The 25,296-nt window shown below is 41.0% G+C and overlaps 1 protein-coding gene across 1 annotated transcript in view; it reads right to left on the reverse strand.

Annotated features, from left to right (window-relative positions):
* Positions 1–25,278, reverse strand: part of LOC106611752 (39S ribosomal protein L11, mitochondrial) — a 67,863-nt gene extending 42,585 nt beyond the window's left edge. Inside the window, exon 1 of the mRNA XM_014212296.2 lies at positions 24,422–25,278. The gene's annotated coding sequence lies outside the window, so the exon portion shown is untranslated. The remainder of the gene's footprint in view (positions 1–24,421) is intronic.
* Between the last annotated feature and the right edge of the window lie 18 nt (positions 25,279–25,296).

Raw genomic sequence — 25,296 nt, forward strand, 5'->3', positions numbered from 1 at the left:
TTGGTACTGGCTGGATTTAGGGATTCTGAGATGAAACATGGGTTGCAGTCCAAATGTCTCCACTGTATCTAATCTGATACCACCACCGAACCAGTACACAGTATAGAACCATAGTAAGCTGTATGACTCATTACCATCATATGTCTCTGTACTGATCCCATCAGCAGAGGTAAAGGGGTCATTTGGAACCTAGCCAAGGCAAGGTCAGGTGGATAAGCATCGTCACTCTACAGTAAGGGCAGAGAGGGGTCTTCTTTTTCATTCCACCTTCAAATGCATTTACCAAATTACCAGTCAATTAGTGGAGTGGGGAGAGTGGGCTGAACTCTTTGCCCTGCTTCGCAGAAAGAGCCAGAACACATAAATAGCAAGCCTGTAGACTGTAATACCCACTTGGAAAAGACCACAGGTGTAAAACCCAAAGATCAATGGGTGTACACAAGAGACAAGTAGGGAGCTAAGGTTTAGCCGGGTGAAATTGGGTGAGACCTGCATTCAATAAAAGTTAGAACTTCGAAGGAGTGGAGAGGAGACGTAAAAACAATTCCGTTTGGGCAAAAAATGAGATCAACAAGAGCAGACACAATCTAAAAGACACAGCCTGGCACTTTTGATGATCCAAAGTAGAAGTTACCAATGAGAAGTTGTCGTTCTATGTACTGCAGCTGGGTTTGTTTAAGGGCAATTTTAGCGTTATGGACTTTACATTTGCACGCAAAATCTAAACTTTAATGTCTCACGGAATGGTTAGACAAAATAGAAATGAAACTCTGATGTGTGTCCATAGTACCCCTTGAGGGAAGTGTACCGTGCCTTCAGAAAGTATTCACATCCATTGACTTCTTCCACATTCTGTTGTGTTACAAAGTGGGATTAAAATGGATTTAATTGTCTTCTTGTCAACGATCTACACAAAATACTCTCATGTCAAAGTGGAAGAAAAATTCTAAACATTTGAAGAAAAAAAAGAAGAAAAACACTGATATACACTACATGACCAAGAGTATGTGGACACCTGCTCGTCGAACATCTCATGCCAAAATAATGGGCATTAATATGGTGTTGAACCCTCCCCTTTGCTGCTATAACAGCCTCCACTCTTCTGGGAAGGCTTTCCACTAATGTTGGAAGTGTTGCGGGGATTTGGTTCCATTCAGCCACAAGAGAATTAGTGAGGTCGGGCACTGATGTTGGACAATTAGGCCTGGCTCGCAGTCGGCATTCCATTTCATCCCAAAGGTATTTGATGGGGTTGAGGTCAGGGCTCTGCGCAGGCCAGTCAAGTTCTTCCACACCGATCTCGACAAACCATGTCTGAATGGACCTCGCTTTGTGCACGGGAGCATTGTCATGCTGAAACAGGAAAGGGTCTTCCCCAAACTGTTGCCGCAATGTTGGAAGCACAGAATCGTGTAGAATGTAATTATCATTGTATGCTGTAGCGTTAAGATTTCCCTTCACTGGAACTAAGGGGCCTTGCCCAAACCATGAAAAACAGCCCCAGACCATTATTCCTCTACCACCAAATTTTACAGTTGGCACTTTGCATTGGTGCAGGTAGCGTTCTCCTAGCATCCACCAAACCCAGATTAGTCCGTCTGACTGCCAGTAGGACTCTGGAGCAGTGGAAACACGTTCTCTGGAGTGACGAATCACGAATCACTCACTACAAAGTTCCAAATTACCTCTGGAAGCAACGTCAGCACAATAACTGTTTGTCGGGAGCTTCATGAAATAGGTTTCCATGGCCGAAACACTTTGTAGTGAGTGATTCGTGATGCGTGATTCGTCACTCCAGAGAACGTGTTTCCACTGCTCCAGAGTCCAATGGCGGCGAGCTTTACACCACTCCAGCCAACGTTGGCATTGCGCATGGTGATTTTAGGATTGTGTGTGGCTGCTCGGCCATGGAAACCTATTTCATGAAGCTCCCGACAAACAGTTATTATGCTGACGTTGCTTCCAGAGGTAATTTGGAACTTTGTAGTGAGTGTTGCAACAGAGGACAGACGAGATAGATAGATAGATTTTTTTTTTTTTTACATATCTACCGATAGGTGCCCTTCTTTGCGAGGTATTGGGGAAACCTTCCTGGTCTTTATTTTTTATTTCACCTTTATTTAACCAGGTAGGCAAGTTGAGAACAAGTTCTCATTTACAGTTGCGACCTGGCCAAGATAAAGCAAGCAGTTTGACACATACAACAACACAGAGTTACACATGGAGTAAAACAAACATACAGTCAATAATACAGTAGAAAAATAAGTCTATATACAATGTGAGCAAATGAGGTGAGATAAGGGAGGTAAAGGCAAAAAGACCATGGGGGCAAAGTAAATACAATATAGCAAGTAAAACACTGGAATGGTAGATTTGTAGTAGAAGAAAGTGCAAAGTAGAAATAGAAATAATGGGGTGCAAAGGAGCTAAATAAATAAATAAATAAATAAATAAATAAATAGCGTAGGGGAAAAGGTAGTTGTTTGGGCTAAATTATAGATGGGCTATGTACAGGTGCAGTAATCTGTGAGCTGCTCTGACAGCTGGTGCTTAAAGCTAGTGAGAGAGATAAGTGTTTCCAGTTTCAGAGATTTTTGTAGTTCATTCCAGTCATTGGCAGCAGAGAACTGGAAGGAGAGGCGGCCAAAGGAGGAATTGGCTTTGGGGGTGACCAGAGAGATTTACCTGCTGGAGCGTGTGCTACAGGTGGGTGCTGCTATGGTGACCAGCGAGCTGAGATAAGGGGGAACTTTACCTAGCAGGGTCTTGTAGATGACCTGGAGCCAGTGGGTTTGGCGACGAGTATGAAGCGAGGGCCAGCCAACGAGAGAGTACAGGTCGCAGTGGTGGGTAGTATATGGGGTTTTGGTGACAAATCGGACGGCACTGTGATAGACTGCATCCAATTTACTGAGTAGGGTATTGGAGGCTATTTTGTAAATGACATCGCCGAAGTCGAGGATCGGTAAGATGGTCAGTTTTACGAGGGTATATGTTTGGCAGCATGAGTGAAAGATGCTTTGTTACGAAATAGGAAGCCAATTCTAGATTTAACTTTGGATTGGAGATGATGTGAGTCTGGAAGGAGAGTTTACAGTCCAACCAGACACCTAGGTATTTGTAGTTGTCCACATATTCTAAGTCAGAACTGTCCAGAGTAGTGATGCAGGACAGGCGGGCAGGTGCAGGCAGCGATCGGTTGAAGAACATGCATTTAGTTTTACTTGTATTTAAGAGCAGTTGGAGGTCACGGAAGGAGAGTTGTATGGCATTGAAGCTCGTCTGGAGGGTAGTTAACACAGTGTCTAAAGAGGGGCCAGAAGTATACAGAATGGTGTCGACTGCGTAGAGGTCGATCAGAGACTCACCAGCAGCAAGTGCGACATCATTGATGTATACAGAGAAAAGAGTCGGCCCAAGAATTGAACCCTGTGGCACCCCCATAGAGACTGCCAGAGGCCCGGACAATAGGCCCTCCGATTTGACACACTGAACTCTATCAGAGAAGTAGTTGGTGAACCAGGCGAGGCAATCATTTGAGAAACCAAGGCTGTTGAGTCTGCCGATGAGGATGTGGTGATTGACAGAGTCGAAAGCATTGGCCAGGTCAATGAATACGGCTGCACAGTATTGTTTCTTATCGATGGCGGTTAAGATATCGTTTAGGACCTTGAGCGTGGCTGAGGTGCACCCATGACCAGCTCTGAAACCAGATTGCATAGCGGAGATTATGATTGAATCGGTGTTGGAAATTCACTGCTCGACTGAAGGACCTTAAAGATAATTGTATGTGTGGGGTACAGAGATGAGGTAGACATAAAAAATGATGTTAAACACTATTATTGCACACTGTGTGTCCGTGTAACTTATTATGCACGTTATTACTCCTGAACTTATTTAGTCTTGCCATGACAAACGGGTTGAATACTTGACTCAAGATATTTAAGCTTTTCATTGTTTATTAATTTGTAAAAACTTCAAATGACATAATGCCACTTTGTCATTGAGTATTGTGTGTAGGCCAGTCAAATTTTTTTGTTATTTAATCAATTTTCAATTCAGGCTGTAAGACAACCAAATGTGTAAAAAGTCAAGGGGTGTGAATTCTTTCTGAAGGCACTGTGTACAGTATACGCAAATAAGCAGACTTCTAAATATTGGAGAAATTAAGCAAATAAGAAGCATTATAGACGTTACATGAAACATAAGCTTTTTGGGGAGACTGAACACATTAGCAAAAGTCTGAGGTTGTAAGTCTTAGATCAAACCATGGATAGCAATTTCAAAAGCAATGGACATTCAAATGTCTTGGTCAAAATATATCATAACACATTTGTCATATGGAAGGTTTTTAAAATGGTCAGCAGATGGTATAGTACCTAGGATTGCATAATTACAGGTAGCCAGAAAAGTATACAAGGCCATACACCACACCCTTACAGGTATTTCTTTTTCTATCTTTATACATATAAAAATGAACCTTTACCAGTTGAAGCTAGACACAAATACGACTTTGCATGACGATTTTTCTGAAATATTGTAACAAATTACGCAAATTAGACAATATACAGTGGGATCCTAAATTATTCACACCCTTGATAAAGATGAGCAATAATGACTGTATAAAATAATTCAAATACTGAGATATAATTTTCCCATTCTTTTCCATAAATTATATTATTTCATACTAAAGCAATTGCTCAGAGTAAGAGATTTTGTTTAACAAGTAATACTTTTCCTCAAAAATGTAGGGGTCACCCCTAAAAGATTATTAGAAAATAAGAACATGTTTAGTATTTGGTCCCATATTCCTACAGTAGCATGCAATGACTACATCAAGTGTGTGACTACAAACTTGCTGGAAGCATTTGCAGCTTGTTTTGGTTGTGTTTCAGATCATTTGTGCCCAATAGAAATGAAAAATAATGTAGTGTCATTTTGGAGTCACTTTTATTATAGACAGGCTATTTCTAAACACCTCTACATTAATGTGGATGCTACCATGATTACGGATGAGTGAGAAAGTTAGAGGTTAAAAGATCATACCCCCCAAGACATGCTAATCTCTCACCATTACCAATAACAGGGGAGATTAGCATGTCTTGAGGGTATGATCTTTGACCCTCTGTATGGATGTAGTCATTGCGTTATAGGAATATGGGACCAAATACTAAACTTGACTACTTTTCAACTTTTAGGGGTGTTAATCATTTTGGCCCTACCTTTGAGGGAAAAAAGTATTACCTGTTAAACAAAATCTCTTTCTGAGCAATTGTATTAGTATAACAACAAATAATTTCCCAAAAATTGAGCATACAATATAGCTCAGTATTGGAATCATTTATTTTATACAGTCATTATTGCTCATCTTTGTAAGGGAGTCCCTAATTTCAACCCCCTGTACATGTGCCTGCTGTACACTACCAATCCACTTTTCTGGACACTGGATGAAGTCAATATATTTTGTGGGGCTTTCAGTTTAAAAAGACACTGCAGGACTATTCCCAAATCGTTGATAAACACTTATCTAGTACTGCCACGTATGAGAAATTCATTTCAGGATACATTTTCCAAAATAATCTTTTCAGTTGCTTCAGTAAAAGTCTGATGAATACATTTCAGAACAAGCACACAAAATGTGGTGAATGCACATTTTGCTGAAAAAAAAAGAGAAAACAATTATAGACCATATTAAAACATTGATGAAAGCCATCTTTACATAGAAAGTTTCCTACTCTTTAATGGTCAAAATCCATAAAATGTCCAACTTAAACATTTAAAATAAAGCCTGAATTCTAACTGTACCTTAAGGACAATTATGAACGTGGTTTCATTCGGAAAATGCTAACTTTATTTGTGGATGCCTAGGTTGACTTATCCACGGAAATGTCCTTAAATGAAAAGCAATTATGGGGCTTAGTAAGAATGTTAACGGAATTAAAACTGGGTCGCTAAGCGTGGGGCAACACAAATATTATTTGGGTTTTAAGAACTCTACTCTAGCCCTTGAAAATGTCCCTCAGGTCAGCCACTACCTTTCGGCAGTCAATTTCATGCTACTCACATAACGTGTAATTCCACTGTAAAATAATCATGTAGCAGTTGAAATTGATTAGGGAGCGAGTCAGAAAGAGAGGAGTCCAGTATTCATAGATGAGCAAGGTAATCTGCCCAATTTCAGGTGGGGAAAAAAGCAACGATCAAAGAAAAAGCACAGAGAAATTAAAATAAATTAACAAAAAACTGCAGAAACTGACAAGCTGCCTTAGAGCTATATTCCTTTTGTTTATTTTTTATAAATGGACCATCATCCTAACACAAACGCAGACATGCAAGGCAAGATGTGGAATTATGGTAAAATACACTAGACAATAATTTGAAATGGCATCAAATGTGGAGTTAGTACTCCAAATATGAGAGTTCGGGAATAACATTAGCAGTGTGAGGAAGTGACCGTGTCATGCTTTAATGCACCACGACCCAAGCCCGAGTATGAATAATGAAAACAGCAGTTCCCGCTAAAAATTAAATTGTTCATCAGAAGGCCAAGCACAGAGGGCTCGTGAAGCACTGACCTAGATAACAGCAACAACATTTCACAATACTGCATTTTGCATTCCTAAATCATACACCTCTTTGTAACTCAATATTCTCTAGAGATATGTAGCTGATACATTATTTGAAGGTGATATGTGTACTGCTATTTTTGCACCTGCTGTGCTTCTAGAGCCAACCTACCATTGATGAGCATGCTAAAACACTTGAGACTGGATAATCAATAACAAATTAGGAATCGACTTTCTTTTCCTAGCCAAACACTGATCACAAAAGAAAGCATCAACCTCTTATTGAACAACAGTCAAATTGGGACATCATTTGAAGATATTTCTGCAAACACCCAGAGGCCCGGGGCCTTTTACCCTCAGCCTTAGTAATCAGTCACGGGACACAGGCCTTACATGTCCTCTGTCAAACATTGTGATGTTATGCCGAGCAATGAATTGTCACCACCAAAGTCAATAGAACCCCAATGAATCACACCATAGGTCTGGATGAGATTAATATAGTTTAGCCCGTCAATCAAATGCTAAGGAGGTCTTGAAGTTCTGATCAATACTGATAGGAACATGGACAAGATGAAGAAAAGAACAAAGTTAAACATGTCATAATTAAAGCCGACACATTCACAGAGAAAATTTGACTTACAAATGCACCTTTTCAAACTGAAAGACTATGGCCAGAGCTTACCCATGAGGTTGCACAACGGTTTAAATCAATGAGTCTTCGTTTTAGTCAAAGTATGATATATTTGGGCATGAAGTGAGAAATCCCAACTGCCCACTTCATGCAAATCCGTGTGAATGCAGTGTCTTTTCCTATGATACGGCATACAAATTATTTTTCAACTTAAATTTCATTTCAGGGCTGGGTTTTAATTTAAACGTTAATCAGAAACAGCTGCAAAGTTATTCCTCTTCACAACTGAGATGAGCTAAAGCCTTGTGTTCACTTGGCTGCCTGGAGAAAATTAAAAACGGGGGTGAAACTTGTGTTTTTGCACCTCCACTTATTTTTTACCCGAACATTTGTCAATGTTCACTTATTATTTTTTGCTAGTCTATTTATATAATGTATACACACACTCCAGAGTGGCTCAGCTGTCTAAGGCACTGTATCTCAGTGCTAGAGGTGTCACTATAGACCCTGGTTCGATTCCAGTACCAGCCGTGATTGGGAGTCCCATAGGGCGGTGCACAATTGGCCCAGCATAGTCCGGGTTAGGGTTTGGCCGGGGTAGGAAGTCATTGTAAATAAAAATGCATTCTTAACTGACTTGCCTTGCTAAAACTTCTGGTGGGTCCCCTGCGGGACGGTTGAGCTAATGTAGGCTAATGCGATTAGCATGAGTTTGTAAGTAACAAGAACATTTCCCAGGACATGGACATATCTGATATTGGCAGAAAACTTAAATTCTTGTTAATCCAACTGCACTGTCCAATTTACAGTAGCTATTACAGTGAAAGAATACCATGCTATTGTTTGAGGAGAGTGCACAGTTTCGAACATGAAAAGTTATTAATAAACAAATTAGGCACATTTGGGCAGTCTTGATACAACATTTTGATCAGAAATACAATGGTTCATTGGATCAGTCTAAAACTTTCCACATACACTGCTGCAATCTAGTGGCCAAAATATAAACTGCACCTGGGCTGGCATAATACATTATGGCTTTTCTCTTGCATTTCAAAGATTGTATATAACAAATAAACGGTTGTTTTTTCCTTTATATTACCTTTTACCAGATCTAATGCATTATATTCTCCTACATTCCTTTAACATTTACACAAACTTCAAAGTGTTTCCTTTCAAATGGTACCAAGAATATGCATATCCTTGCTTCAGGGCCTGAGCTACAGGCAGTTAGATTTGGATAAGTCATTTTAGGCGAAATTTTAAAAAAAGGGGCCGATCCTTAAGAGGTATTAAATATAATATATATATATATATATATATATATATATATATATATATAAAAACACTCAAGTGGCCAGTTAATTAAGTACACCCATCTAGTACCGAGTCGGACCCCCATGTAGCCATGAAGGGATGCACCTGGTCAGCAACGACTTTCAGATACGGTGTGGCATTCAGACATTGCTAAATTGGTATTAAGGGACCCTAACGTGTGCCAGGAATACATTCCCCACACCATTACGCCACCAGCCTATACATTACATTTACATTTACATTTAAGTCATTTAGCAGACGCTCTTATCCAGAGCGACTTACAAATTATACAATTGACATTACGCAGGATGGGGCCATGGACTCATACTGTTTACACCAAATCCTGACTCTGTCATCAGCATGACGCAACAGGAACCGGGATTCATGACCTGGCAATGTTTTTCCACTCCTCAACAGGGTGGTGTACCTAATAAACTTGCCAATGAGTGTATATGACCATTTTATAAATGGTATAATTGTGTGATATGGTAGCATTTTGTTAACCTGCTCCCCCCCATTGCCCACAGAGCAATGGTTTTGACCACTAAAATGTCTTCACTACACGCACCACTGCTTTGATTGGCGTAACGTTAGCTAGAAACCACAAGTGTCTATCCAGATAAAGAAAATGCACCCCGAAAGAACATTCATGGAATTTATAGTTACATGTAATTTGCAGCATGCATGGTCATGAGCAATGACTTGTAGCCTATCATTTAACTTCAACCATAAGCACTTGGCTTTGCTGTACCACAGCCGAAGCCTGCCAGCCGCCTACCTACCAGAGGCTGCACTGTTTCCATAACAACAGAAAAATGCATATACGCCATCTTTCAATAGTTATACAAATTTCCGGGCGGAGGGTCATCTTATTCTTTCTAACTATTTCTATGGCGGATTCACGGCCACAATTTATGTAAGATGCCAAAACTTCAGATGACAATTGATGGCGAAGTCAAAGATAATCCTGATAGGTATCAGTCTGGTGTTTCCTGTAATGACCTTAGTGATCACTGTTTTACAGCCAGTGTTCGTAATGGCTGCTCAAACTACCTGTCCTGATTTGTCATAGACGCTTGCTAAAAACCTTCAATGAGCAAGCCTTCCTTCATGAACTGGGTCTCATTCAGGCAAATGAGAAATAAGTGCACTCACGCTATCCGGAAGGCCAAAGTTAGTTACTCAAAGGAGCAGTTCTCCCTCTGTGGATCTATCCCCAAGAAGTTCTGGAAAACGGTTAAAGACCTGGAGAATAAACCCTCTTCCTCACAGCTGTCCATGTCCCTTAATGTTGATGATGTGGTTGTTACTGACAAGAAGCACATGGCTGAGCTCTTTAAAATCACCACTTCATTTTAAGTCAGGATTCCTATTTGACTCAGCCATGCCTCCTTGCCGTCCCAACATTTCCTCATCTCCCACCCCTTCTCATGCAACTATCCCCGATGCTTCTCACCCTGCCCCGCTACAAAGTTTCTCCCTGCGGGCAGTCACTGAGTCCGAGGTGCTAAAGGAGCTCCTTAAACTTGACCCCAAAAAAACATCTGGGTCAGATGGATTAGACACTTTCTTCTTTAAGGTTGCTGCCCTATCAACGCCAAGCCTCTCTCTCCTTTCTGGGGAGGTTCCCATTGCTTGCACGGCAGCCACGGTTCATCCTTTAAATAAAGGGGGAGATCAAGCTGATCCTAACTGTTATAGGCCTATTTCTATTTTGCCCTGTTTATCAAAAGTGTTGGAAAAACTTGTCAATAATCAACTGACTGGCTTTCTTGATGTCTATAGTATTCTCCAGAGGTTTGGACTCGAGTCACATGACTTGGACTCGAGTCACAAATATGATGACTTGCAACTCAACTTTGACTTTAACACCAATGACTCGTGACTTGACTTGGACTTGAGCCTTATGACTCGACCTGACACCCTCCGCAAGGCCAAATATTAAAAATGATGCTATTAAAGAAAAAGTGTGCAGCGCATCAACTCTTCATGTAACAGATTTAAGTTTGAATCGGACAGCAGCCAATAAAATTGTGCCAGCGGAGAAAAAGTTGCGCGTGGCAGTGCAGAGGAACGTCAGCGGGTGAGTTCAGTTTGAGCCATTAGCAAGATGATACCCAAAATGATTATTTTCGGATATACAGACTACGCAGTAGCCAACAAAAAACAGATTGCAACTTGCAAAACATGCGGGAAGAAAATACAGAGTGAGGCGCAACAACTTCCGACTTTGTTTGACATTTGAAGCTGCAGCAAGAATGGTAAGATGTGGCTAATATAGCCGACAGCTATATCTAACTTTGCTAGTATAGCATGTAGGCTAACATAACGTTAAATCAATGAGCCTCCATACAGTCTGCCAGTGCGGGAATGCGATCATTACACCCAAGATTGCTACTGCCCCGCTCAATTTTTTTATATGCTTACAGATTTGAACAAAACCAGATGAACAAATGTGTCTTAAGTGAACCACAAGTCTCCAATCTCACAGTTCATGGAGACCCGTGTAGGGCAGTACAGCATGAATCATCAACAGCAGAAAGCTTTCAACAATGCAATACTGTCCGACCAGGTTATCGATTGCAACTTGCCTGTCTATTGTGGAAAACAAGAGTTTGTCACTTTCTGTCAGTGCTTGACAGCAAGTACAGCCCAGTGTGTCGTAGAACATTGACATCAAAAAGTAGAGAACCTCGCTACAGAGAGACGTTCAAAACTGAACACAAACCACGTTTCAGTCACAGTGGACATTTGGTCCGACCGAAAGACGAGGGGGTTCCTTGGTGTCACTGTGAACTGTATGGAGAAAGATGGAGAGAGGATACAGCTCAAGTCCAATCTCTTGGCCTGTGACCGCTTCAAAAGGCCCACACATGGCCGAAAGAATCTGTGAGCAATTTGAGGCCATATGTGGTGAGTACAGCATTAAAGATATATTGGACTATATCATTAGTGACAATGCTGCGAACATAAGAAAAGCATTCACGGTGTGCTTCCCCATTGAACAAGAAGATGAAGGCTCAGTTGGTAGAGCATGGCGTGTGCAACGCCAGGGTTGTGGGTTCGATTCCCACGGGGGGGCCAGTACAAAAAAAAAAATGCATGAAATTAAATGTATGCATTCACTACTGTAAGTCGCTCTGGATAAGAGCGTCTGCTAAATGACTAAAATGTAATGTAAAATGTAAGATCACCTTGATGACCCAGAGCTCTGGAATGAGCTAACCCTGGAAGACCAGCAAACAGTTGATGCTGCTATTGCAAAAAAACAGTGCTTGCAGACTTTTGCCCACACTCTCCAGCTGGTGGTGGGAGATGGCTTGAAAAGAAACAAAAAAAGTGATGACTCCTTCTCTTTCAAAGTTATCGAAAATCTGCTCACTGCTATATACAAGCACAACATTCAAAGAGGTGTTTGAGGCTGAATTTGGGGAAAGAGGCATCCCTGCTGCTGTCAACACAAGATGGAACTCAACACAGACAAGTGAAGGCAGTTATCCAATGTGACCATAGAAAACTCAGTCATGTTCTAGAAAAGGCTGGACACAAGGAGTTGTTGTTCACAGTACGGGAGTGGAATAAGTTGAAGGAGTTGGTGGACATCCTGAAGCCATTTGGAGAAGCAACAGATATGACACAGGGGGAGAAGATAGTCACAGTCAGTTCTGTTGTTCCCTCGGTCCTGTCCCTGAATCGCCACCTGGAGCAGCGGAAGCCTCAAGTCCATTTCCTGAGCAGCCTTGTCAGAAGTCTCCAGGCATCACTGAACAAAAGATTTCTTGGAATCTTCATCAATGTGAAAATGGCCAGGACACAAGATGGAATCACCGCCCCCTTTTCATATCCAGTCTACCTCAAAGCAGCTGCCTTGGAGCCGGCTTTTTCTCTGATGTGGGTGGGGCACCATGTGATGGTCAAGGAGGAGGTGGCACAAAGAGTGAAAGGTAAATATTGAGTTTAATGTAACTTCTCATAATTTAATCAAATTGACTGCAACAATAATACTTTCAGTTTAACCCACTGCATCGCCAATACCGGCCTTTTTGTTTCTGCTTTTACATGTTTTGCCAGAACTGATTCTGCAAGATGCTACAGGGACTGAGCAAGCTGTGCCTCTTGTTGATGAGGAAGAGCGAGAGGACCATAGTCTTGGACAAGAAGAAGGGCTGTTTGCAGCATACTGTAAGAGGCAGAAGAAAACTGCTGGGACCACTCCAGCACTACAGTTAAGTCACTACCTTGACATATGCGAAGGACAGAATGCCATCTTGTTCTGGGCAATGAACAGGAAGGCTCTTCCTTCACTGTCCCGAGTGGCCATCAAGGTCTTGGCAGTGCCTGCCTCCAGTGCTCCAGTGGAGCATGTCTTCAGCCATGGTGGCATCATACTGCGGCCTCATCGCGCACAAATGACTGACAGACTTTTATCGAATTTGGTCTTTTGCAAATGCAATGCATCATAGGGCCCTGAGATAAGAGAAAAAAATGAAACTTTATGCATTACACACACGTAGTCTCCATGTTATCTCCCATCTTTGGGATCTGTATTTTTTTTCTCAGACATTCAGGCCAGTGTTCAAATTGTAGGCCTACTTGAAGTTCAGTATCAGTTGTTTTGATGTACCTTTTAATAAACGATTGTAACTTTATGGTAGGATTGTTTTAGGTGTCTAGAGTATACCTGGAGAGAGAGAGAGAGCACACAACAATATTTTGTTTTTTGTTGTCATATTGATGTGTCTTTCTCATGACTACCCATGTATTTCCATGGAAATATAACGTTCATTTGGAAAGTAATAAATATATATTTTTAGAAGCATTCATGATTTGCATAAATGTAATATACTATTACTCTTGTTAAATATGAAATGGTATTACATTTGGTGAAGAGCACATTATGACTTGTTTAGGACTTGAGACGACTCGGACTTGCCTGTCTTTGATATGGGACTTGACTGCTAAGACTTGAGACTTACTTGTGACTTGAAAAACAATGACTTGGTCCCACCTCTGGTATGCAATCTGGTTCCCGCTCAGGTTATGGATGTGTCACTGCAACCTTAAAGGTCGTCAGTGATGTCAACATTGCCCTTCTAAGCAATATTGTGTGGCTATTTTTATGGACTTGGCCAAAGCTTTTGATACGGTAGACCATGCCATTCTTGTGGGCCGGCGAAGGAGTATTGGTGTCTCTGAGGGGTCTTTGGCCTGGTTAGCTAACTACCTCTCTAAAAGAGTGCAGTGTATAAAGTCAGAAAATCTGCTGTCTCAGCCACTGCCTGTCACCAAGGGAGTACCCCAAGGCTCTACAACAAAGCTTTCTTAGTGTCCAACAAGCTTTCTCTACCCTTAACCTGTACTCTATACTCCTCTGTAAACTGGTCATCTCTGTATACCTGTCGCAAGACCCACTGGTTAATGCTTATTTAAAAAACCCTCTTAGACCTCACTCCCCCTTATCTGAGATATCTACTGCAGCCCTCATCCTCCACATACAACACCCGTTCTGCCAGTCACATTCTGTTAAAGGTCCCCAAAGCACACACATCCCTGGTTCATTCCTCTTTTCAGTTCGCTGCAGCTAGCGACTGGAACGAGCTGCAACAAACACTCAAACTGGACAGTTTAATCGCAATCTTTTCATTCAAAGACTCAATCGTGGACACTGACAGTTGTGGCTGATTTGTGTGATGTATTGTTGTCCCTACCTTCTTGATCTTTGTGCTGTTGACTGTGCCCAATAATGTTTGTACCATGTTTTGTGCTGCTACCATGTTGTTGTGTTGCTACCATGCTGTGTCTTCATGTGTTGCTGCCTTGCTATGTTGTCGTCTTAGGCAGGTCTCTCTTTATGTAGTGTTGTGTTGTCTCTCGTTGTGATGCGTTTTGCCCTATATTTATTTATTTTATTCCCAGGCCCCCGTCCCGCAGGAGGCCTTTTGGTAGGCAGTCATTGTAAATCAGAATTTGTTCTTAACTGACTTGCCTAGTTAGATAAAATATATATATATATATATATATATATATATATATAAATAAATAGGCCAGTGGTTTCCATCTGGAGCGAGGTTTTCCCTAAATTAATTCTTATGACAGAACCAGCCATAGAGCCAGCTGGCTAATCTTTTGAATATGGTGTAGTTAAAACAAAAACAGTAACATTACATTAGCTAGCTAGACACCAAACATGTTCATAACTAACCAAAGAACCACAGGGTCTTCCAATGGAACAAATTAATCATAGTGGGCAGAACAAGCAAGGAGGGGGGCAGAGCCAAGCATGAGCTGGTGAGATCCTATTGGCGCATTCTAACATATATTTGTATATTTCCATTAGGGAACGCCTACTCAGTGAAGTGCACTTGTGCAATAACTTTGGCAAAGAGTAAAAACAAACACAAAAAGTCCACTCTGTGCGTAACAGATTTTAGTTTTGGGAACAGAAAACTGTATTGAGATCAAATGTTTTGTCGATGAGAACATTTGCAGAATGATGGCAAAACTCTTTGTGTTGTGTTGTCTCTCATTGTGTTGTGCGTTTTGTCCTAAATTGATATTGTATTTATTTTTTAATCCCAGGCCCCGTCCCCGCAGGAGGACTTTTGGTAGGCCGGCATTGTAAGTAAGAATTTGTTCTTAACTGACTAGCCTAGTTAAATAAAGGTTAAATAAATAAAAATCTACAACTGCTGGCCACTGGGCTTCCTCTCAACACCATATTTGGTAGTGAGTGGAAACGTCAAGCGGATGCTTCACATTTATACATCCGGTGAAACATGTCTTAATGCTCCATCTGTGTAGATGAGGTTAGCTATTATGCTCGCTAGCTCCACTGACAGGTGTCAGTGCCCTATGTGTTGATGTTTCAACTCCACATGGAAATTCCCATAACCAATTCGTGAAGATTTATAAGTAGCCTTCTTCATTTTTCAGAGATCAAATCAAATTTTATTGGTCACAAACACATGGTTAGCAGATGTTAACGCAAGTGTAGCAAAATGCTTGTGCTTCTAGTTCCGACTATGCAGTAATATCGAACAAGTAATCTAACAAATACACAAGGGGATGAATAAGAATATGTACAAATAAATATATGGATGAGCGATGGCGTGTGGCATAGGCAAGTTGCAGTAGATGGTGTAGAATACAGAATATACAGTTAAAGTCGGAAGTTTACATATACCTTAGCCAAATACATTTAAACTCAGTTTTACAATTCCTGACATTTAATCCTAGTAAAAATTCCCGGTCTTAGGTCAGTTAGGATCACCACTATTTTAAGAATGTGAAATGTCAGAATAGTAGAGAGAATGATTTCAGCTTTTATTTCTTTCATCACATTCCCAGTGGGTCAGAAGATTACACACTCAATTAGTATTTGGTAGCATTGCCTTTAAATTGTTTAACTTGGGTCAAACGTTTTGGGTAGCCTTCCACAAGCTTCCCACAATAAGTTGGGTGAATGTTGGCCCATTCCTCCTGACAGAGCTGGTGTAACTGCGTCAGGTTTGTAGGCCTCCTTGCCCGCACACGCTTTTTCAGTTCTGCCCACAAATGTTCTATAGTATTGAGGTCATGGCTTTGTGATGGCCACTCCAATACCTTGACTTTGTTGTCCTTAAGCCATTTTGTCACAACTTTGGAAGTATGCTTGGGGTCATTGTCCATTTGGAAGATCCATTTGCGACCAAGCTTTAACTTCCTCCATAATTTTCCTTCATGATGCCATCTATTTTGTGAAGTGTACAGACCCTCCTGCAGCAAAGCACCCCCATAACATGATGCTGCCACCGCCATACTTCACGGTTGGGATGGTGTTCTTCGGCTTGCAAGCCTCCCCCTTTTTCTTCCAAACATAACGATGGTCATTACAGGCCAAACAGTTCTATTTTTGTTTCATCAGACCAGAGGACATTTCTCCAAAAAGTACGATCTTTGTCCCCATGTGCAGTTGCAAACCGTAGTCTGGCTTTTTTATGGCGGTTTTGGAGCAGTGGCTTCTTCCTTGCTGAGCGGCCTTTCAGGTTATGGCGATATAGGACTCGTTTTACTGTGGATACAGATACTTTTGTACCAGTTTCCTCCAGAATCTTCACAAGGTCCTTTGCTGTTGTTCTGAGATTGATTTGCACTTTTCGCACCAAAGTATGTTGATCTCTAGGAGACAGAACGCATCTCCTTCCTGAGCGGTATGACGGCTGCATGGTCCCATGGTGTTTATACTTGGAAATTGCTCCCAATGATGAACCAGACTTGTGGGGGTCTACAATAGTCACAGAGGGTTTAATAGTCACAGAGGGTACGACATCTCCAATGCACCTGCTAATAAAACTCACTCACCGAGTCAGCGTATACATCAATGTTGTTGTCTGAGGCTATCCGGAACATATCCCAGTCCACGTGATCGAAGCAATCTTGAAACGTGGAATCCGATTGGTCAGACCAGCATTGTATTGACCTGAGCACAGGCATTTCCTGTTTTAGTTTCTGTCTAGGCTGGGAGCAACAAAATGGAGTCATGGTCAGACTTGCCGAAGGCAGAGCGGGGGAGGGCTATGCATGCATTGCGGAAGTTCGAGTAGCAATGATCCAGAATGCTACCAGCTGGTGTCGTGTATTTGATATGCTGAGAACAAGGCTTCCTAAATTCTCTCAGTTTAGCTTTGTTAAAATCCCCAGCTACAATAAATGCAGCCTCAGGATGTATGGTTTACAGTTTACCTAGAGTCCAGTAAAGTTCTTTCAGGGCCGACAAGGGATCTGCTTGGGGGGGGGGATATACACGGCTGTGACTATAATTGAAGAGAATTCTCTTGGGAGATAACACGGTCGGCATTTCATTGTAAGGAATTCTAGGCCAGGTGAACAAAAGGACTTGAGTTCCTGTATGTTGTTGTGATTATAACATGAGTCGTTAATCATAAGGCATACACCCCCGTCCTTCTTCTTACCAGAGATGTTCGTTTCTGTCGGCGCGATGCGTGAAGAAACCGGGTGGCTGTACCGACTTTGACAACATATCCCGAGCGAGCCATGTTTCCGTGAAACAGAGAATGTTCCAATCTCTGATGTCTCTCTGGAAGGCAACTTGTGCCCTAATTTCGTCCACCTTGTTGTCTAGGGACTGGACATTGGCGAGTAATATGCTCGGAAGTGGAGCATGGTGTGCTCGCGTTCTGAGCCTGACCAGTAAGCGCTCCGTCTGTCTCTCCTACGGCGACCGCGTTGTTTTGGGTTGGCCTCTGGGATAAGATCGCTTGTCCAGGGTGGGGGTGCCGAACAAAGGATCCGCTTCAGGAAAGTCGTATTCCTGGTCGTAATGATGGTAAGTTGACATCGCTTTTATATCCAATAGTTAAGATTTTCTGGGGTAACAATGTAAGAAATAATATATTTAAAAAAACGAATAACTGCATAGTTTTCTAAGGACCTGAAGCGAGGCGACCATCTGTCGGCGCCATTTTGTGGAACCTAAATGAGCATTTCCTCTCTAGGACAGGAAATTACATTGAAATAGTGACCAGAGCTGCCATGGTCTATCCATGTCAACTCCAAATTTTGCACAGTGGTTTTCCACATTCAACTGAGAACAGACAGCTATGACACAGATGGCATCGTCTATCTGAAACAAATCTGCCATGTAAAACAAATGAGATGGCACCTAGCATATGCTGTAAGGCCTTGATATTGTCAAACTATTATGATATAAATGTCTTATAATGTCTAGTTAGAAGACAACTATTCGGGTTTGCATTTTTCACACATTAGCATTCAGTCCTTAAAACTCCGCAGCCCCGTAGCTGAATATCGATTGCCGTCATGTGTCAGGCATTCTGAAGGCCAGACAAAGAACTCAATAAGTAAAGTGTTGGAGAAATGCTCACAAAATGCTAACTGACAATGTCTAGACAAGGCTATACAGTAGATCACTCTACCAAGCCCAAACTTAATGTTGATTAGAGGTCGACCGATTAATCGGAATGGCCGATTAATTAGGGCCAAATTCAAGTTTTCATAACAATCGGTAATCGGTATTTTTGGCCACCGATTTGCCGTTTTTTGGGGGGTTTTTTATAAATATTTTTTAACTAGGCAAGTCAGTTAAGAACACATTCTTATTTTCAATGACGGCCTAGGAACGGTGGGTTAACTGCCTTGTTCAGGGGCAGAACGACAGATTTTTACCTTGTCAGCTTGGGGATTCAATCTTGCAACCGGTTAACTAGTCCAACGCTCTAACCATCTGCTTTACATTGCACTCCACGAGGAGCCTGCCTGTTACGCGAATGCAGTAAGAAGCCATGGTAAGTTGCTAGCTAGCATTAAACTTATCTTATAAAAACAATCAATCAATCATAATCACTAATTAACTACACATGGTTGGTGATAATACTAGTTTATCTAGCCTGTCCTGCGTTGCATATAATCGATGCGGTGCGCATTCGCGAAAAAGGTTGCTCCAACTTGTACCTAACCATAAACATCAATGTCTTTCTTAAAATCAATACACAAGTATATATTTTTAAACCTGCATATTTAGTTAATATTGCCTGCTAACATGAATTTCTTTTAACTAGGGAAAATGTGTCACCTCTGCAACATAGTCAGGGTATATGCAGCAGTTTGGGCCGCCTGGCTCGTTGCGAACTAATATGCCAGAATTTTACGTAATTATGACATAACATTGAAGGTTGTGCAATGTAACAGGAATATTTAGACTTATGGATGCCACCCGTTAGATAAGATACGGAACGGTTCCGTATTTCACTGAAAGAATAAACGTGATAGTTTCCGGATTCGACCATATTAATGACCTAAGGCTCGTATCTCTGTGTGTTATTATGTTATAATTAATTCTATGATTTGATAGAGCAGTATGACTGTGCGGAGGTAAGCAGCAGCAGGCTCGTAAGCATTCATTCAAAACAGCACTTTACTGCATTTTGCCAGCAGCTCTTCGCAATACATTGCGCTGTTTATGATTTCAAGCCTGTCAACTCCCAAGATTAGGCTGGTGTAACCGATGTGAAATGGCTAGCTAGTTAGCCGGGTGAGCGCTAATAGCGTTTCAAACGTCACTCGTTCTGAGACTTGGAGTAGTTATTTCCCTTGCTCTACATGGGTAATTCTGCTTTATGGGTGGCTGTTGTCGATGTGTTCCAGGTTCGAGCCCAGGTAGGAGCGAGGAGAGGGACGGAAGCTATACTGTTACACTGGCAATACTAAAGTGCCTATAAGAACATCCAATAGTCAAAGGTATATGAAATACAAATCGTATAGAGAGAAATAGTCCTATAATAACTACAACCTAAAACTTCTTACCTGGGAATATTGAAGACTCATGTTTAAAGGAACCACCCGCTTTCATACGTTCTCATGTTCTGAGCAAGGAACTTAAACGTTAGCTTTCTTACATGGCACATAATGCACTTTTACTTTCTTCTCCAACACTTTGTTTTTGCATTATTTAAACCAAATTGGACATGTTTATTTTATTTGAGGCTATCCAAATAAATTACAAAAAATTATATATAAAAATAAATAAATAGAATACTTAAATATGTATATATTATTTTTTTAAATTTTATTTCATCGCTATCGGCTTTTTTTGGTCCTCCAATAATTGGTATCGGCGTTAAAATCATAATCGGTCGACCTCTAATATTGATAAAGCTGAAATCTCAAAATAGTGATCATGTCAGGCAGCTGCTGTTAATAGACTAGCTAAAAACTGGGCTGACGGGCCTCTGATCATTTCCAGGGGGCTCATTTCTAAACCATGCTTAAGTACAAATATACCCCAAAATGTGTGTGTGCGCCAGTTCATGCAAAAGTTGGCATTTATACAAATTTTACTTGATATGAGAATGTGCTCACCTCACAGCAAACTTTAGACCATAAGTACTCACATCTGCTAGTGGTTGAAATATTGTATTGCAAGCTGGAATGTAAGTATTTTGTGCAAAATGGGGTTCTAAAGCTTATTCATACAAAAAAAAAAACAAGAACGCAGCAATTTACCACTAGTGAGAAGAGCGAAAATCTAAAATAATTAGACAGGAATCTTTTTCCCTTCCATTTTCATAACCATTGCAGAATATATTCCTCACCTTTTCTGGCTGTGATGGGTTCATATTCCCAAAGAAGCCATAGCCTTCAACAAATTACCATATGCATCTCATTTAATTGGACCCTAGTAGCCTAGTAAATAGGTCTAGCCTATATTTACTTCCAAGTTTAATATCATAGGCAGCCAGTTTATAATACTGATATACAGTCGAATTTAACAGCTTATCTACACTGAACAAAAATACACTATATTTATCACACACACAAATGGACGTGGACATCCGTTCAAAGTTAGTGGATTCAGCCGCACCCATTGCTGACATGTATCAAATCGAGCACACAGCCATGCAAACTCCATAGACAAACATTGGCAGTAGAATGGCTTTACTGAAGAGCTCAGTGACTTTCAACTGTAAGTGCTGTTATTGTGAAGTGGAAACGTCTAAGAGCAACAACGGCTCAGCCGCGAAGTGGTAGGCCACACAAGCTCACAGAACGGGACCGCTGAAGCACGCAGCGCGTAAAAATCGTCTGTCCTCGGTTGCAACTCACTAGAGTGCCAAACTACCTCTGGAAGTAACGTTAACACAAGAACTGTTCGTCAGGAGCTTCATGAAATTGGTTTCCATAGTCGAGCAGCTCCACACAAGCCTAAAATCACCACGCGCAATGCCAAGCATTGGCTGGAGCGGTAAAAAGCTTGCCACCATTGGACTCTGGAGCAGTGGAAACGCGTTCTCTGGAGTAATGAATCACGCTTCACCATCTGGCAGTCAGATGGATGAATCTGGGTTTGACGGATGCCAGGAGAATGCTACCCCCCCGAATGCATAGTGCCAAGTGTAAAGTTTGGAGGAATAATGGTCTGGTTCTCATGGTTCGGGCAAGGCCCCTTAGTTCCAGTGAAGGGAAATCTTTACTCTACAGCACTGACAATTCTGTGCACAAAGCGAGGTACATACAGAAATGGTTTGTCGAGATCAGTGTAAAGAACTTGACTGGCCTGCACAGATCCCTGACCTCAACCCCATCAAACAACTTTGGGATGAATTGGAACGCCAACTGCGAGCCAGGCCTAATCGCCCAACATCAGTGCCCGACCTCACCAATGTTCTTGTTGCTGAATGGAAGCGAGTCCCCACAGTAATGTTCCAACATCTAGTGGAAAGCCTTCCCAGATAACTGGCGGCTGTTATAGCAGCAAAAGGCAGGGGACCAACTCCATATTAATGCCCATGATTTTGGAATGAGATGTTCGATGAGCAGGTGTTAACATACTTTTGGTCATGTAGTGTATAAAGAGAAAACGGTCCTCATCCAGATACAGCATAAATTACTGCTAAAGATTCACACACACTACCCCATAAAAAGTGGATATGTCTTAAGTCAATAAGTTTTCATATTCTGCAATGGCAAGTGTAAATAAGTTCAGGAGTAAAAATTACTTAACAAGTTGCATGGACTCAATAAGTGTTTAACATGACTTTTTTTTAACGACTACCTAAAATGTTTGTACCCCACACATACAATTATCTGTAAAGAGCCTCAGTCGAGCAGTGAATTTAAAACAGATTCAACCAAAGACCTGGGAGGTTTTCCAATGCCTATCAAAGACTTGCACCTATTGGTAAAATAAAAAGCAGACATTGAATAACCCTTTGAGCATGGTGAAGTTATTAAATTACACTTTGGATAGTGCATCAATACACCCGGTCACTACAAAGACACAGGCGTCCTTCCTAACTCAGTTGCCGAAGAGGAAGGAAACCGCTCAGGGATTTCAACATGAGGCCAATGGTGACTAAAACAGTTAATGCTTAAATGGCTGTGATAGTTTTAAACCTAACAACATTGTAGTTACTCCACAATACTAATTGACAGAGTGAAGGAGGACGCCTGTACATCATTTTTTTAAATCCCCAAAATGCATAATGTTTGTAACAAGGCACTAAAGTAATACTGCAAAAAATGTGGCAAAGCAATTCCCTCTTTTGTCCTGAATACAAAGTGTTGTGTTTTTATTGGATTTGACCCAAACATATTACTGAGTGCCACTCTCTACATTTTCAAGCATAGTGGTGGCTGCATCATGTTATGGGTATGATTGTAATCGTTAAGGACCAGGAATTTTTTCAGGCTAAAAAATAAACTGAATGGAGCTAAGTACAAGCAAAATCCTAGAGGAAAACCTGGTTCAGTCTGCTTTACACCAGACACTGGGAGATTAATTCATGTTTCAGCAAGACAGTAACCTAAAACACAAGGACAAGTGGCCGAGTTACAGTTGACTTAAAATCTACATGACCTGAAAATTGTAGTCTAGCAATGATCAACAACCAATTTGACAGAGATTGAAGAATTTTGGAAGACGTGGTGAAAAGGTGTGGCAAGCTCATAGAGACTTACCCTGAAAGACTTAGCTGTAATCGCTGCCAAAGGTGCTTCTACAAAGTTCTGACTGAGGGTGTGAAAACTTATGTAAATGAGATTTGTATTTCTTTCAAAATAAATTTGCTAAAATGTCTATAAACATGTTTTCCCTGTCATTGTGGGATATTGTGTGTACATGGGTGAAATCAAAATGTTATGCAAACTGTACCACAGCAAAATGTGTAGGTACTGGAAATATTTCATTCGTATTTTGCGTGTCATGGCATAAAGTCAATAGTTCCAAATTATACAGCAAATAAAGGCCGTTGTCACCATAAAAGGTAGAGTATCAATGCTCATTCCCACGCACACAGTTTTACATGTCTGATTTATTACGGGAAACATGCGTATGAATGGCGTGCGCCAAGTTTATAAATCTCAATATTTTGGTAGGTGCGCACTTTTCTGAAAAGGTGCACGCAGAAGTTTAGTGCGAAATTGACTCAACGGTTATAAATGAGGCCTCGGGGCAGCTCCAGCTGCAACGCTGTGCATGTTGTTTCAATTACCTGAACAAGCCAATGGGGTCCTGTTCAGACTTAATATTATAAATAGGGGTGCACATTATGGGTGTATTCATTAGTCGGATTCTGTTGCAAAATGTTTTTCACGTGAAACCGTTTACTCCAAACGGAAAACGTTTAGCAAAGAAAACGAGTTTCTATAGGACAAATTCAGGTAGGTCCCTCCCTGTTTCGTTTGGTTCCTAAAAAGTTAAACGGTTTCTGTTGCAAAACGTTTAACAGACCAAATGTTTTGCAATGGAATCCGACTAATGGAAACACCCCAGGCTTCCTCGTCTCCTTTTCCTCATATACACTGATGAGAATGAGCATGGAAGCAGAGAAAAGCTCATTCCCAATAGGCATCAACGATTGCCAGTGTTATCAGATGAGTACAGAATGAAGGAAAGAAGACAGGGACAGTTACTGAGGACGGGGAGAGGTGGTTCGTTCTTGTGCAAATGCCATTCTGTATTCCCTTCAGCTCTTCATAGACGGAAGACATAACTAGTACATTAAGGTACTGGAGAGTTCGAGTGACGTCACGGCGATACAAGATTTGACGTCTGTAAAGTGTGTTTGGTGTTTTATTTGATTGTCAAACCATGCACTTCGCTACTCGTCAAAGCAACTGAAACACGGTGGTCCCTCTACTTTCTATCCGACACCAACCATAGAAAGATGATTACAATACAGTTTGAGCATCTGTGCAAAGACGCACACAACATTTAACTAATATCCTCTTTTTGCTAGTTAGTGTGAGCTCGTACTAGCTACATTGCAGAATAGGAGCTAGCGTTAGCTAACTAACGTTATGTAAATCGTATACACATTAAAACAAACTGCAAAGACTAAGCTAGCTAGCAGACACAGATGTAAGAAAGAAAAAAATATATCCTTTACCGTACCTTTCCGTTATTCAATGCCCAAAGCAGACACCTTCACACTTTACCTAATGCTCAGGGCGCAGCCATTTTGAATTAACCTGAAACACCAACAATGCTGCCACCCAATGTGTTGGAGGGAAACTGAAGGATAGCATTGCAGGCAAGAGCATTCAGCAGAGCAGAGGAACACTAAACGTGTTACTTTGAGCTGAGCAAGATCACTGTGCTCAACAATACGTGCTATCAAATCAAGAATATATAAGTATTTTCATATACCTTCTCATTCAAAAAACTATAGGACATAGTTATAGATATTACTGCCCTGTTGAGGCTAGAAACACAAGCATTTCGCTACATCCCCAACAACATTTGCTAAACACGTGTATGTGACTAATACAATTTGATAGGAGAATAGGCTCATTGTAATTGCTGGAATGGAATAATTAGAAAGTTATCAAAAACAAACATATGGAAACCACATTTGACTCAGTTCCAAGAATTCCATTTGAGCCATTACAATCAGTCTGTGTTATAGCTCCTCCCACCAGCATCTATTATCTTGGGTATCTTTAAGCATAGCTACAAAATCCAAATTAATCTCTTAAAACTGCACTATGCCGAAATCGTTTCACTTTCAAGTAGAATGATAAATCTATAGCTCACATTTATGTAAATTTAGTCAGGTCACCCAAAAAGTTACATATTGCCTCTTTAATTATCAAATTGTTTTGTCTGTGAACTTTAATAATGATCAACATGGGGAAAGACAGTTAAAATTCAGTAATCCCATTGGATTAGGATGAATCCATATTCAGAAGACAGAAAATACTTACCACACAATCTAAAGGGGCAGCAGGTAGCCTAGTGTTTAGAGCGTTGGGCCAGTAACCGAAAGG

The sequence above is a fragment of the Salmo salar genome, chromosome ssa09 (genome assembly GCF_905237065.1).
Source record: "Salmo salar chromosome ssa09, Ssal_v3.1, whole genome shotgun sequence".
In the NCBI taxonomy this organism is placed as follows: Eukaryota; Metazoa; Chordata; class Actinopteri; order Salmoniformes; family Salmonidae; genus Salmo; species Salmo salar.